The sequence below is a fragment of the Dermacentor albipictus genome, chromosome 4, assembly GCF_038994185.2.
Source record: "Dermacentor albipictus isolate Rhodes 1998 colony chromosome 4, USDA_Dalb.pri_finalv2, whole genome shotgun sequence".
Lineage (NCBI taxonomy): Eukaryota > Metazoa > Arthropoda > Arachnida > Ixodida > Ixodidae > Dermacentor > Dermacentor albipictus.
This window is the reverse complement of record NC_091824.1, coordinates 108,907,866-108,922,488: the sequence shown is the minus strand read 5'-3', so window position 1 is coordinate 108,922,488 and position 14,623 is coordinate 108,907,866. Positions and strand designations below refer to the sequence as shown.

General features: G+C 44.3%; 1 protein-coding gene across 1 annotated transcript in view; it reads right to left on the bottom strand.

Moving 5' to 3' along the window:
• Window positions 1–14,540, bottom strand: part of LOC139059248 (gamma-butyrobetaine dioxygenase-like) — a 62,258-nt gene extending 47,718 nt beyond the window's left edge. The window contains exon 1 of the mRNA XM_070537410.1: window positions 14,408–14,540. The gene's annotated coding sequence lies outside the window, so the exon portion shown is untranslated. The remainder of the gene's footprint in view (window positions 1–14,407) is intronic.
• Between the last annotated feature and the right edge of the window lie 83 nt (window positions 14,541–14,623).

The following is a 14,623-nucleotide window of genomic DNA, read 5'->3' as shown; positions in this document are numbered from 1 at the left end:
GCCTCCACCTTTTCGTTTTGTAGCATTACTATAGAAGGCATGGTCTTTCGATATATAACGGCATGGCCTTGAACGCCCTTTAATATTTCTGAATTCTTTGGCTCAGAAACAGCGTGAACCCTGTTTAAATATTTGCGTTACGAACAAATCTGGTCAAAATTTTCGAATCTCAGTAGTGAGAGTTAAGGATGAATGAATAGGTGCTACGCCACGTAGCTCCAGATTGGCTATGAGAGACGATGCATTAGACTGCCGTGGGTTAATTTTCATTGTTCAACGCTGTGTACATATCGCATGGGGTCTAGCTGAGACAGCGTAGTCGTCTTGCCATTCCTCATGTGAGTGATGAGCTAGGCATCCAAGGTGCACCAGTATTTTGTGCCATCTACTCTTCAATAGACAAGACACGCGACATGTTCGCGTTAGAAAATGACACGCAGCGACACTGCATCGGTCACTGTGAATCGCTAAGACAAGCTTTCCTGGTTTGCCCCTGCAAACACTAAGAATGAAATGACAGCGCAAGAATGACGAAGCACCTTTGCCCCATTCATGTTTATCACTTCCGTTGCGACGACAGCCAGAAAACACCCAAAAGATAAGCACGAATAAAATAGCAATAAAAAAAAGCAAAGGCATGATCGCAGCACCACAAAGTTCAATTCAGCCGGCTGGACGGTGCGCGCGGCTGTGGCCTCTCTTATCAGAGCAAGGCTGAGAAATGGAGCGCTTGATGGCGGCCGACGTTATCAGGGCGCTCCTCAGATTTGTTTTGCAGCGGCGCTGCCTTCTGGCGCTATCTCTACAGCGGTTACGTCAAGAGCCAGCTCGTTGACTGTGGACTCCTGCAACGGGGCGATGATGTAGCACATTACAGCGCCTGAGAAACACTTCGATGTTTGTGCTAACCTTTGCCAAAATATAATGCACTGGCTCGATATATAAGAATCCAGAACTGTAAACATGGGTTCAAAGTCAACCTTTCATTGCATCCTCCTACCCCTTTGCGGGTTGTGGCTGCTGTCTTTCACAATGGGCCGGTCCCGGAGATTGCGAAAACTGAGGCGACCGGGTGCAGCCGAGCGACGACGAGAGCTCCAACACAAGCGAAATTGTTTTCAAGGGAGTTTTAAGTGCAAAGGATCAAAGAAACACTAGACCTGTGAGAGACGCCGTAGCGGAAGAGCAGGGGTTAATTTTAACAACTCGGTGCACTTTAAAGTGCTCCTATATCTAAATATACGAGCGTTTTACGAGCGGCACCCCATGGGAATGCGCCTATCGTATCTGGGAATCAATGTCCTAAAGTCAAGAAAAACGTTTTTTAGCATGTAGAACACTCTTAGGTAACGTAACCAGGTCGTTGTTCTGACACGGAAAGGAGAAGTAACAGGTACGTATACTAACGCAATAACAATATGATACGCTCTGCAGGACTACTAGACAGTGTTAGCATCAAGCTGTGTTATAAGCAATTCATTCGCGCTCTTCTTTGTCATTCACGTATACTCTTAAACAGAAAATGGTTATCCGATCACATCTCTGAAATGGCACCTCTAGTCTGTAGAAAAACTGCATTCATAGAGAACCAAAGTAAAAGCCATTTATGGCATGAAACTCTCACATCTCATACAGAAGCTGTTGGCACGGTTTTACGTGCGTTTCTATTGTCACAAAAGAAAGGAGAATGAGCAAACATTACACCAAGACAGTGTTGAGAACATTACATGGAATGCTTAGATAAAATAAATTAAGTCCAGCAGTTTCCCTCAATCGGCCTTGAACACAGAGCTATCAAAGCACTTGTTCTCGCTTCCTACGATCTTATTATATGTTCTTCATTACGAACTTCTCACACGTCCAGTTCACAAAAATCCTTTCTACTCGGCAGGTACGTCCTTGCAGGTTAGGCAGTACTCGATGCTCTGACACCTTGCATTTGGTTTCAAATTGCATGGCTTGCAAATACTAGACATGAAATCCCGCATGCTCGCCGTACAAGGGAGTCAATGCTGCATGCTCCTTGGCCTGCTGTGCTCGTGCCAGTGCTAATAGCAATGCGTTGTTGTTGTAAGGCCTTTATTCATTTTCAATACAACTACCAGTCTTGACTACTGTCATGTGTGGTGGACAGATTAGGAGGAATGCGAATAATAGCAATAAAGAAAATTTGATCAGAATCATGTCATTGTGCATTAGTCCGAGACAGAGAGCGCTTATCGGGGTCAGACTAGCCGAGAAAATTCCATACCAGGCTTCAGGATCACGTGGGCTTGTTTTTTCTCGTTTTGCGCCCATCGTTTCCTTCATTTCCGCGGCAACGATGATAACGAACGTGAGTGTTGGTAGGCTTAACTGATCTCTCAAGAGCAAAACCATGGATAGGTGCCAAGGCCATCGACGTACCCACACCGCTGGCAACTATTGGGTTGTTTGTACCGCGCTGATACAAACACGTCTGATACTTGGCCGCCGAGAGCAACAGAATACCGAAGCAATTCTAATCGAAAATATCATTAAAAACTGCTTTCTTGCGTGTTACTGCCCACCCATGTGGATAACATTGTAGGGGTGTGATAGTTTACCGTAATTATTCTCTTTATACTTGCATATGAACCATTGTTTTGGTTAAGAAGTATGTTTCACTATTTCTATCGTAAGTCGTTCAGAAATGCTTATGTAATTACACGTAGACATTTGGTTCCGATTGTCGTTGTCCAGCCATGAGCCTAAGCCGTAACGCTTTAGAAGCTGGTACATTTCGCACATATTTGTTTGAGTAAAGTATACTTGACGCCAGATTCACCAATGACTGAGCGCAATAGAATATTTCCACGTAAGAATGACATCTTACATTATCTCGGAGTCATGAAGATACCAACCACTGAAACTGACAGAGAATTATGCCAGGAACTAGCCAATCACAGATGATTTCTATGCGCACGCTCACAGCCTGAGAATTCAGTGAGCGAATCGCTGACCGCATTCACTAATCAAATCAGCAAATCGCTGACTGAATTTACTGCTAGAAACTGAAATGATTTCAGTGCTAGAAACTGAATAAATATTTCTGTTTGCCTTGTACAGCCACGAGTCTGTATGCAATGTAAACTGAAAGCATTAGCTACCTTGCAGAAGAACGACTGCGAGTATTTGAAGTCCAAGAAACTTATTCTTTTCCTGCGCCTTAGTATCAAGTTTTTGAGTCGGCCTGTCACACTGGTTGAGAGTATATTGCGTTTTGCTGCTGAGAACGAAGTCGTGAGCGTTGTCAACTGCAGCGACCACATTTTGGTGAGGCGGAATGCAAAAAGGGTCGTGTACTTTAGTGCAAGGGACGGAGACAAGGACGCCGAATGACAATAACTGATGGTTGGGGGTGGCACAGTGATTGTCTCGATTTTTTCGCATTCGCTCCTTGCACTCTCGCTATTTGTGAGTTTTTAAATGTTCAAATCTGGATTCACACAGAACTTGCAAAAAAAAAGAAGACTGGACAAAGATCATATGTTACGTTATACGTCTTCTCGGAAAGATGAGCAAGTGTTTCGCGGTGCCATTGAGCAGATTACCTGAAGGCACGCGCAAGTCTTTTTTAATCACATTTCACACAGGCTGTGTGCTCTACCAGAGTACACACCCTCATGCAAATGACATGGTGGACATTTTACAGACATTTAAACAGCAAAGGTTGAAACTTAGCGAGATAAGGCGCGTTTCCAAGGTCATCTGCGGCGCACTTACATTCATTATACATTCAGTATCGGGACGCCCTATACCACGCACCGCATCTGCATGGACACCTACATGTACTCCCGATGAAGCCTTGTACGAGGTGCCTCAGCATTGTTGTAACTTGACTGCGTTTCCCGTCAAGAGTTTCGCTTGTTACATCTTTCTTAAGGTGTGACGAGCCGGTCCTAGCCGCGGAAGGATTGCTAACGCACATCTTTCCAATAAACGATCCGTTCGTTCCGCGTGCAATATTTGGCACTTCAAACAGCCTTTACGCTTTGAAGGATGGCACAGCATTGGAGCAGGGGAAAAACACATGCACATTGGACTGAAAGCTACCCTTCTCGCTTTTGTTTTGCATTCGATTAGTGCTTGCTGACTGCCTTCTTCAAGGTTAATTGAGATAAGGCATCCACACGAACAAAACGCTCTTAAGCGTGACGTGCGACGTAAAAATATTGCCTGAAGCATAACTTTTAGCTTGCAAGACGAGCACATGCTAATCTGAGTTTCAAGCCTGCATCTTCATTGTCAAGCAAATTATTAGCTCACGTATGAAGTAAACACGTTACATCTACTTAACAGATCGATGGGATGCTTGGGGAATCATGAGCATAGGAGCCTATATTAAAATTTCCGCTTGTACATTTGGCTGTTAGTCTGCGCCTCTGTGATCTGTGATAATAACAGCACCTGGATAACATGCTTTTACTGAGGCTTTTCCCCAATATACCTTGGGGCAAGTACAAATATTGGTTTTGTTTAACTTCTCAGGACTTTCCGTTTGAGTTTTGTGTACACAAGTAAAATATTTTAAAATGAGTTATTAATTATTCCTACTTTTTGTACAGAGTTCTATCATGGCAATAAAACTCACATACAGCGTACATCTGTACCAACAGCATTTAAATATCAAATCCATTTCAATATACGATTTATATCAACTACGCTGTATAAAACTTCGCTGCAGAGTCATTTCCTTCTTTAGTACAGCATTGGCTGAGTTTTGAGCGCGGACAACCAGACATTTCCTAGACCTCTCTCGCAGAAGCACGCGCGCCTATAATTACTTCTAACTCCGCGCACTCGTCAGAGGGTCAACGTTCCTCTTCTCACATCGTTTCCGTATGCGCCACAGGTTCTTAATGGGAATATGGCTCGTTGAAGAACAAGAAAGACAAACATTGTATCTTCGATTTTCCAGCTGAGCAAAGTTGACAGTGTGATCATTTTTTGCTGCAGCGTACCTAGAAGTTCCGAAATATCACGAGTACTGCACTGTCCTTGGCCATTATTTTAATTATTTATTTATCGCGGACAATTACGGGGTTACAAAACCGAGTGCCTATAGAGCCGGCGCTACATCACATTGTGTCGAGTATAACGGAATCTGGGTTTGTGGCATCAAATGGTATTAATTAGGAGGTCTACCATGTGGTGACGTTTTGCGGTATAATTCACTCTCCATTCAAGCAAGCATGGCCTGTATTTTAGGCAGTTATTAAAATGTCCCTGCTTCGTTGTGGAACTGCGCAGACGGAATGTCAGTGAGGCTCAGATCAAAGTAGCAGTTCGCACCACCGTAGTCCTACAACATACTCTAGTGAGTGTTGGCAGGTGTATTATGATTCCAGTTAAAAGATAGTGTATGCTGTGTTAAAAAAATGAAATCCAGACTAAATTAAAGCTTTGAACTTTCTAGCACTGCACAAACAGGTTGTTGTGAACAGTCGGATGAGATAGATATTCAAGAATACTCGCCTGATTTTGGGCCAACGCTTTCATCTTAGCGCACTCGCCAGCGAACACAAAGCAACCGCAAACGAAGTTGTTTTGAAACACACTCGAGCGCTGACGTCAAAATGACGTAGCTGCCATATCACTAACGAGGACGCGGCTTTCCCGGGAATCTCCTAGCTCTTACACAAGCAGCTGAATCTCATGACTGTTCTCACTCGGGTCTGTCTTTGCGTTCTTACTTCAAGTTGCCTTTGGCGGCCTGCGCGTTGGCAAAAGGACCTTCTTCCGTGGCTTTCTAATGGCCGCAGGCAACGTGCGTCGGAACATCCGCACTCACCTGTAAAGTGCTGCGGGCTGATTATGTATTCTGAAACAGCAATCCTGCAGATAAGCTTAACGTGGCTGCAAACAATGTTCATTGCCACTGCGTCAAAAATTACGCAGTAATGCATTGAGGGCCGAGGTTGACATCGCACAAGCTAACAGGTGTGAAAACGTTACTCTTCGCAAGGATCTTCGTTGTTTTGCAACATACCACAACCTGCAATAGCAAACGATGTTTAAAACAAGACGGAGCACTCGCAGGCATAACAGCCAAGGCATAAACACATATAAAATGAGCATACACTGCACTACAAATGATGTTGCGCAGAATTCGAGAGCCCTAACCACAAAACTTTTGAAGCCTTCTGTTCCTCTCGTGAGGAACAGAAGCCACACCGTCTTCATTATCTTCAGAATAGCGTTTTCCTGAGCTCGTTGGTTGCACATAGCGCAATTTGTTTCCAGCAGAACGTTCCGAGACAGACAGAAAGAGACGACATCACACACTGGCGTGTGTCGTCGTCTCTTTCTGTCCGTCTCAGAACGTGTCAGAAAGATGCACTGTACGCTTGACATTATTTGAAATAATTTAAAAGCGCATTGCACTACTATGCGTTGTATTCAAGAGAAACTTTCATACCTAGTACTGTGTTTGCGCCGTCTTCGCTGATGTGGTAATGTTTGTTTACTAATTGAAGGTTTGTTGCTACATCATATTTACAGCCTATATGTATAGGTTACAGCAGTCGGTGTGAACTCTCTTTAATGGAGTCGTTTTACCTTATGCTCGAACATATGCCAGCCCACGATTGATAAACAAGCCAGCTGTTGATCTCTGAAAAAGTTCCATAAACAAGAACTCTGGCGCAATTTCCGCACTCATGATTGAGATATCCGTGTAATTCGGCAGCGTTTGCCAGCTTTGCTTTTATCGACGCGCTCAGATAGAGAGGGGGGCACATGGGCGATCGTGGGCCACTTTCCACGCCGCGACAGCCGAGCACAACAATAGGGTCACTCGGGAACCTCGATGGAGACGCAGAAGTATGGCGAACGCTAAAGGAGTGCGGAAGTCTTTCGCGAAGTTGCGCAGTATGTCCGCCGCGGAGCAGGTCGCCCTTGGGGATCAGCGCGAGCCACAAGGTCAGGAAACCCCCTCGTGAAGGAAGCGCACGCGAAAGAAAAAACATGGCCTGTGTCCTTGGCTGCCCGTGACGTCACTGCTCACATGAATCCCCCGTGTCAGCATTCGTAGACGCAGACAGTCGAGCACGTGTGCGAGCTAGACGGGGTTTATCACAGAATGCGAGTAAAGGAGGGGAGAGATAAACACGCGACCACTGGCGCCTGTGGTCGTGTGACCGCGGTGTGTGCGATCACTCCGAGATGCCTAGCTGAGAACACATTACGCAGCCGAGCTGTAGTCTGGGCACTACACCTGAGCTTTCGCCACTATGTGGTTCCCCCATTTTAGCTTCTCTGGTTGCAAGGGATTTGCGTACTCTCCGATTTGGTTCAAGAGAAAACGTCGCAGAATTTGACGCATGCGTGATGCTTAGAATAAAGAGCATCCTGTGTCGTAAAACTTTCTACTGCGCTCGAGGTTGAGTCGCTTAACATCTGACACGCAGTTATAAGCTGAGAATGACCACGTGTATTTTTAAGATCGCACTCCTTCGTCACAGTATAGCACCAGCTGTAGCATTCACTTCATTGGCACATTGCTTTATTGCTTTGAAGCATAGGCAATGCCACCTGAGATTGCAGTTGGTGTGGGTGTTCAAAGAGGCACTTTTCAACAGAAAGACATTGGTGTGCAAACTTACTAGAGATTACATTATCAGCGCCAAGGCAGCATACAAGCTTGCCCTGCACAAATAAACAACTGTTGATTGTGGCCCTTTATCACAGAATGCAACGACTACTGTATCAAACAAATGCTTATTGTGGAATACGAATAGAGAAGGGCAAGGCTAAAGAAACAACGGCAGGCCTGTCTGGTATACTTTGCGGAGTAATCTGTTTGACAAGCCCTTCAACCGGTGAGCTGGATGACATTGGGGGTCCCTGTCTGTAGAGGTGACATCTCAAATACATGAGTAAGTTTTGTGAGCATGCGATGAAAAGTTGCAAAAGTCACGAGTGGGTGCAAGCAGAGACAATGAACATATGCACTTCACGCTTTCCATTACTTTTTGTTGCGATGAAACCTGAAGGATAATGTATAGCGATATCGTGCGTTTTATGAAACACTCACTCCACCACTTGTGTAGACTGTTGAAACTATCTTGTGGCAGCGTTAATATTCTTGTCGCTAAGAAAACAAACATTCAGGATTGTCTTATACGTCGCTGATATAGAGGCACTAAAGGAATGACGAAAATTCCAACAATTTGGAATAGCTGTATGACTTTAAGCGCAGTGGAAAAAGAAAGAGGGGGGATGTTCGTAGAAAATCTGGCCACGTCCTGAAATAGTTTTGCGTGATATCGGCCTGGTAGAATACTAAGAAAAAAAGTGAGCTCATGTAATGGGTCCAATATCAAATCACGTGCGTGATTTGAAAGGATTATACGCCATGCAGGCACGAAAAAGAAGTTGAAAGGTAAAGCCCAAATCCCACACAGCACCATACGTGACTTCAGAAGTTCTACACTTTCCCCCTAGCTGCTTATTATTGTGCGCTTTTTGCAAGTTATCCACACTACCGGCATTAATCTTTTACATCCCCTAAATAAGTAGCACGTCACGTATGTGCTTTCATTTTTTTGTCTACATGCCCTAAACTATTTGGCATCTGCTCCTGATCTTCCCGCTACACGTTCAGTGCGTCTCACGACTACAAAGGTCCCACAGAACTGGAAGAATGCCAACACTATACTAATCCACAAAAAGGGAGACGTTAAAGAATTGGAAAATTATAGGCCCAATAGCTGACTTCCAGTATTGCATAAAATATTCACCAAGATAATTTACAATAGAATAAGGGCAGCACTTGACTTCAATCAACCAAGAGAACAGTCTGGCTTCAGGAAGGGATATTGTACAATGAAAGAAATGGATGCCATCAATCAGGTAATCAAGAAATCTCCAGAGTACCATCTACCTCTCTATATGGCTTTCATAGATTACAAAAAGGCATTTGATTTAGTAGAGGTACCAGCAGTCATAGAGGCATTACGTAATCAAGGAATACAGGAGGCTTACATAAATATATTCGACAATATTTACATAGGTTCCACAACTACCTGAATTCTCTACAAGTAGAAAGATACATATAAAGGAAGGGGTCAGACAAGGAGAAACAATCTCGCCAATGCTATTCACTGCATACTTGGAAGAAATATTCAACCTATTAAACTAGGAAGGCTTAGGAGTGAGGTTCAACGGTGAATATTTCAGCAACTTCCGATTTTCAGATTACATTGTCCTGTTCAGCAAAACTAAGGTCGAGTTACAACAAATGATTGAGGACCTTAACACAGAGGTTGCCAGAGTAGGGTTCAAGAATAATACGCAGAAGGAAAAGATAATGATCAATAGCCTGGCAAGGGAACAAGAGTTCAGGATCGCTAGTCAGCCTCTAGAGTATGTGAAGGGGTACGTTTACCTAGGTAAATTACTCATAGGGGACCCTGATCATGAGAAGGGAATTTAAAGAAGACTAAAAATGGGTTGGAGTGCATACGGCAGATATTGTCAGATACCGACTGGCTGACGGACTATTATTGAAAAGAAAGGTATACAATCAATGCATTCTACTGGTGCTAACATATGAAGCAGAAACTTGGAGATTGACAAAGTAGCTCGAGAACAAGTTAAGGACCACGCAAACAGTTATGGCGTAACGTTAAGAGAAAGAAGGGAGCGGTGTGGATCAGAGAGCGAACGGGGATAGCTGATATCATAATTGACATTAAGAGAAAAAAATGGAGCTGGGCAGGTCATGTAATGCGTAGGTTAGATAACCGGCGGACCATTAGGGTTACAGAATGGGTGTCAAGAGAAGGGAAGCGCAGGCGAGTACGGCAGAAGACTAGGTGAGGTGATGAAATTAGGAAGTTTGCAGGCGCTAGTTCGAATCGGTTGGCACAGCACAGGGGTAATTGGTGATCGCATCAAGAGGGCTTCGTCCTGCAGTGGACATAAAATAGGCTGATGACGGTGGGGATGAATTAAAGATATTGAACTTAGGATATACACATTGGGTTTGTTTATAGCCTTTGGGAAAGCATTTAATTCAGTACTTCATCAAGTTCTTACAGACGATGTGCGTGGAGCGGTTCTTAATGTAATGAAAGGCTATTTAAGAAACCACCCTTAGCATGAGTCACAGTGCATTGGCTTATGCATCTATACGGGAGGGGTCAATACTGGACCTTCTGTTGTTCATAATTTATACAAACGATATCTGCGACATAAAATGTTATCCCAAGCTAATAATATATGCAGATGACACTCATCTTTTTTCAGTGTTCCATACATTCAATAACTTGAGCATCAGGTGAATAATTACCTGGTAATCCCGGCCACGGCGGCCGCATTTCGATGGGGGCGAAATGCGAAAACACCCGTGTGCTTAGATTTAGGTGCACGTTAAAGAACCCCAGGTGGTCAAAATTTCCGGAGTCCTCCACTACGGCGTGCCTCATAATCAGAAAGTGGTTTTGGCACGTAGAAACCCCAAATATTATTATTATTGTCAAGTCCATCCTGACACGTCATAATATTGAGTTTGCACAAATAATGATGTAATTTTTGTTTGCCTTGTAACACTTCGTCATTTTGCCTTGCATGACACAAATGTTTTTTTTGCTTTATTTCACCTTCAGTAGAAGTCTGTGATAACTTAGTTGTGTAAATGTTGGCAATGTATCATGACTTAAGCCACAGTTGTGCTGTTTCATTTTTTTCTTATGCTGTGAAAGATAATCTTTTTTTCAAAATGATTAGAGGTGCAATATTATGTCATGTTCATAGGCCTGCGTGCGGAAGTGTAATGGGAGCAGAGGCATTTTGTCAGGCTATGTAGCCTTTAGCCTCAGCTCCCATTTTTGCAAGCAGCTGGGACAAATAAGCTTCAAACTTCAAGACTTCAAAGCAAATAATGATTCCATGTTCACTGAGGCCCGCGCCATGACTCAGCCTGAGTTTACTTCTGGCTGGAACAGTGCATGTCACACGCGATAAATAATAATATGTGTGAACGCGCGTGCACGTATAACGACGAACAATAGTCATTTCTTATCGAGTTCACGCTCAGTGCATGATCACAAAGGCACAGCCTCCTATTGTATATGTAGAGAAGATATATCTGCCATTGTATCCCCTTCGGCTGCAACGGTATAAACATAGATATGGAAATTTGGTCATTCAGTGCCGAATGATTATTTTGGCAAAAAGGAGGACATGAACATCGACGTTCTTTTCTCTTTCGAGAACGCACGCGAATCGGGTAGCAGAAGATTCCGATTCCGTGGACATTTTGACCTTAGTATTCGCTATTTGCTGGCTAGGCTTGCTACCACCCAAAGTTGTATGCACAAACGGTTGGGAAAGCGGAGCGAAAAAACGTAGGGAGCAGACACACAGTGCACACGAGGGGAGCTGACTTACAACCGTATTTTTTGCCATCACCCATATATCTGTATGTGCCACAATCGCGTAATTATGAATTCACAATCTTCTGTGACAGGGCCAGTTCAGAAAATCTATGATAAAAACACTCTTTTAAAGATACCATTTACGAAATATTTACAAGGAATTTTTTTTTACCATAGGTTGTCGCACTCACCCTGTCAATAAAAATGAAACCTTGAAACGAATGTTTTTAACATAGGTTGTCTAAATTGGCCCTGTCAAAGCAGATGGCGAGTCCACAGTTACTCGATTGTGGCACATGCGAATGTATGGGTGATGGCAATAAGTACTTTGTGAGTCAGCACTCGTTAGTGTGCTATGCGTTCATGTCCCTGTGTTGTTTAGCGCTGCTTTCCCATGCGTTCGAGCATGAACCTATTAGCTCACACAAAAGTTCTGTTTGTATGTAGTCTCACAAACCAAGTTGTCCCAGCTTTGTTCATTGATCAAGGCGCAGGTGGTCAATGTGTCTGCTGTTTCTGCTGAAAATGCCTGTGGACATGATAAGCATAAAGAGAACTAGCGGAAAAGTATTCATGTCTCCATTCGATGCAGCATGCTACCCCTTGCTATAGTGTGTAATCTTACCATGCGTGACATGCGCCCTTCTTTTAACACGGCTCCGTTTATTTGTTATTCATATTGACAGGCGAAAAATACAGGTGAGCCAGTATGACCGTGGGCCCTTGTACCGTGACTTCCAGAATATATGTTAATATGCTATGCTCTTCGTCCACCTCCTGCAAAATTACTTTTCCCAGCTGTTTTAATGTCTGCATCGTACGTAATTCTTCTTTCCCAGCTGTTTTAACGAACATAGTCGAGTTTTCTTAAAGACATTGTAGTGCAGATGACGAGTTTCTTTTCGTTTTTTTTTATTCTAACCGCTGGTGGATGTCAGACAGTATTAATGAAGTCATTGCTGAAGTAACTATATTTAATAAGTTACTACTTAGGGGCCGTTTTGCAAATGTGAAACTTAATCCGGTCAGCATTCAACACATGTTCAATTTATATTAACTTTCAAACTTTCACAAGATACACACATTCGCGAAATCTTCGAGAGAGAGTGCACAGGTCTTCGACGCACTTTCGTCTTCAAGGTGCGCAAGGAAGGCTTTGTTCTGTATATTTATGCTACGTAACCTTCGTCAGTCTGTTACAATTAGACCTTCACGTTTATCCACGACACACTTTCGCAGATGCTGTTGCTAATTCATCTTTGGTTATCAGCTTCATCTCAAGATCATACGCAGTGAAAACATTTCAATCTACTTTTTCAAACAGACAGTAAGATTGCCTGCTGCCAAGTTTCAACCATTCGTTCACATTTCGCGTGATTTCTTGTTTCCATTCTTCTACTGCGTGTTAACAGCTCACGTTAGATAGAGTATAGTGAATACTTTAGCAACAAGCGCACACTCGTGCTGAAAGAGCGAGGAAGAGAAATAACTTACATATTGCGGAAACTTGAAAGAAAAAAAAAATCATTCCCAGTTGGTAGCGTTTCCCACGCGTCCTGATCAGCTGATAAAGTTTACATTCCGCAGACATCGCTCATTGCAGCCGCTCTCACACGTGGTGCATATACCCAGACTATTCGCTGGGCGATGAAGCTATACTGATTCAAGCTAGTTAAGTTTTTTTGTTGGTAGACGGAGCCTGTATAATGTAGCCATCCGTTTCCCTCCATTCTATTCCTTCCGTATCATTTACCACTTACGAAGTGTCGGTCGCGGTGAAAACATAGGCAAAGCGCAACTCGGACCGCAGGCGAACAACCGCAAATAATTGAAATGCAACGTTTAAATTCTTGCATCGCATATTTCTGACGACAGCCCTTCCGCGTCTTTCTCTTACATAACTCGCACGTAAGTATTTCTCTGAGCCACCGACACGCGTCTATTTGTGGTGAGCAACTGTCTCTCTACTGTCGACAATAAGCGCGTTACTCATTCTAAACGGACACCTGCGAGGCAAAGACGCAGTTCACCTGCAGCACGAGAGGCCAGTTCATCGACGATACCTTTACAGAAACACGATGCTAGAAAGAGAACGCACAAGGAGCCGCGATTGTCTGCAGTGCGTTCGGCCCGCCGCCGAAGCGAGCGGGTTTCGTAAGCGGACTCTGGCCTGTCGCTGCAGCTGCGCGCTATCGGCCCCCGGCAATGACGCTGCGTGTTTGTCTTCGTGCGCGTCGACAACCACCCAGCAACACGGCCATCTGGGTCAGAGAAGGAAATGGCGACTCGCCTGTGGTGCGAGAGAGCCGACTCCGTATCGCAACTTCTCCCCCAGCCTTTTCTCACTCGCCGCACTTCAAGGTCGGGGAACACCGCCGCCGACGTCTCTTGAACTAGCTGCTGTTTATACGTCACGCCGCTGTTGCTCAAGCGACGGTTTAGGTGTAGGCAAACAGAGGGGACGAAAAATAAGATAGAGCGAGAGCAACGACAAAGAAAGAAAACGCCTCTCGGTAACGTTACCGAAAGGCGCTTGTTTTTGTGAGGTAAAAGATGAATGCAAACAGGTGTGTGGAGGGACGTTGTAGAGGAAATTTATCAGCGAAGCATGGAAAGTCATATCCGGCCGAGTTGAGGTTGTTTACCGGCCGTTGGGAACAAGAGCAGAGAGGGACATTGCGTCGGAAGGCCGTCTCGCGCTTTGAAAAAAGAATGTCAAAACACTCTCTTGATGTGCTTAAGTTACCGCAAGGCTTTACACGCTACAGTTATGCTAGAAACGCTGGAAAGCGCGCAGAAACGACTGAGGGAGATACAAAAAAAAAAGAACACTTGCTGAAACGTGCAAGATCTACGCTGGCGTTAGGAAATGTGAAGTGTCAGTCAAACGTCTGAAAAACAAGCTTCAGGGGGGCTTAAATCTTCTGATATACTTATATTTGCAATAGCAACCAACTACGCTAATAAACTTGATCTGGATGATGGGAGGAAAATACAACGTTTACCTGGCGCACCTGGCAAATCTGCTTAGTGCTCGTGATGAATTGTGCGAGTTTGAGCAATGCATGGCGACAACCAGACGTCACTGTTCCACATCCTATGAAATTAGCCACGTCTAGCTGTCGAAGTTTTCGCACGCTGACAGCAGCCCGGCTTCGACATCACGTATGCGGAACCCGCGAAGACGTGCCGAGCAACGCGCGCGTGCGCGCGCCATCGGG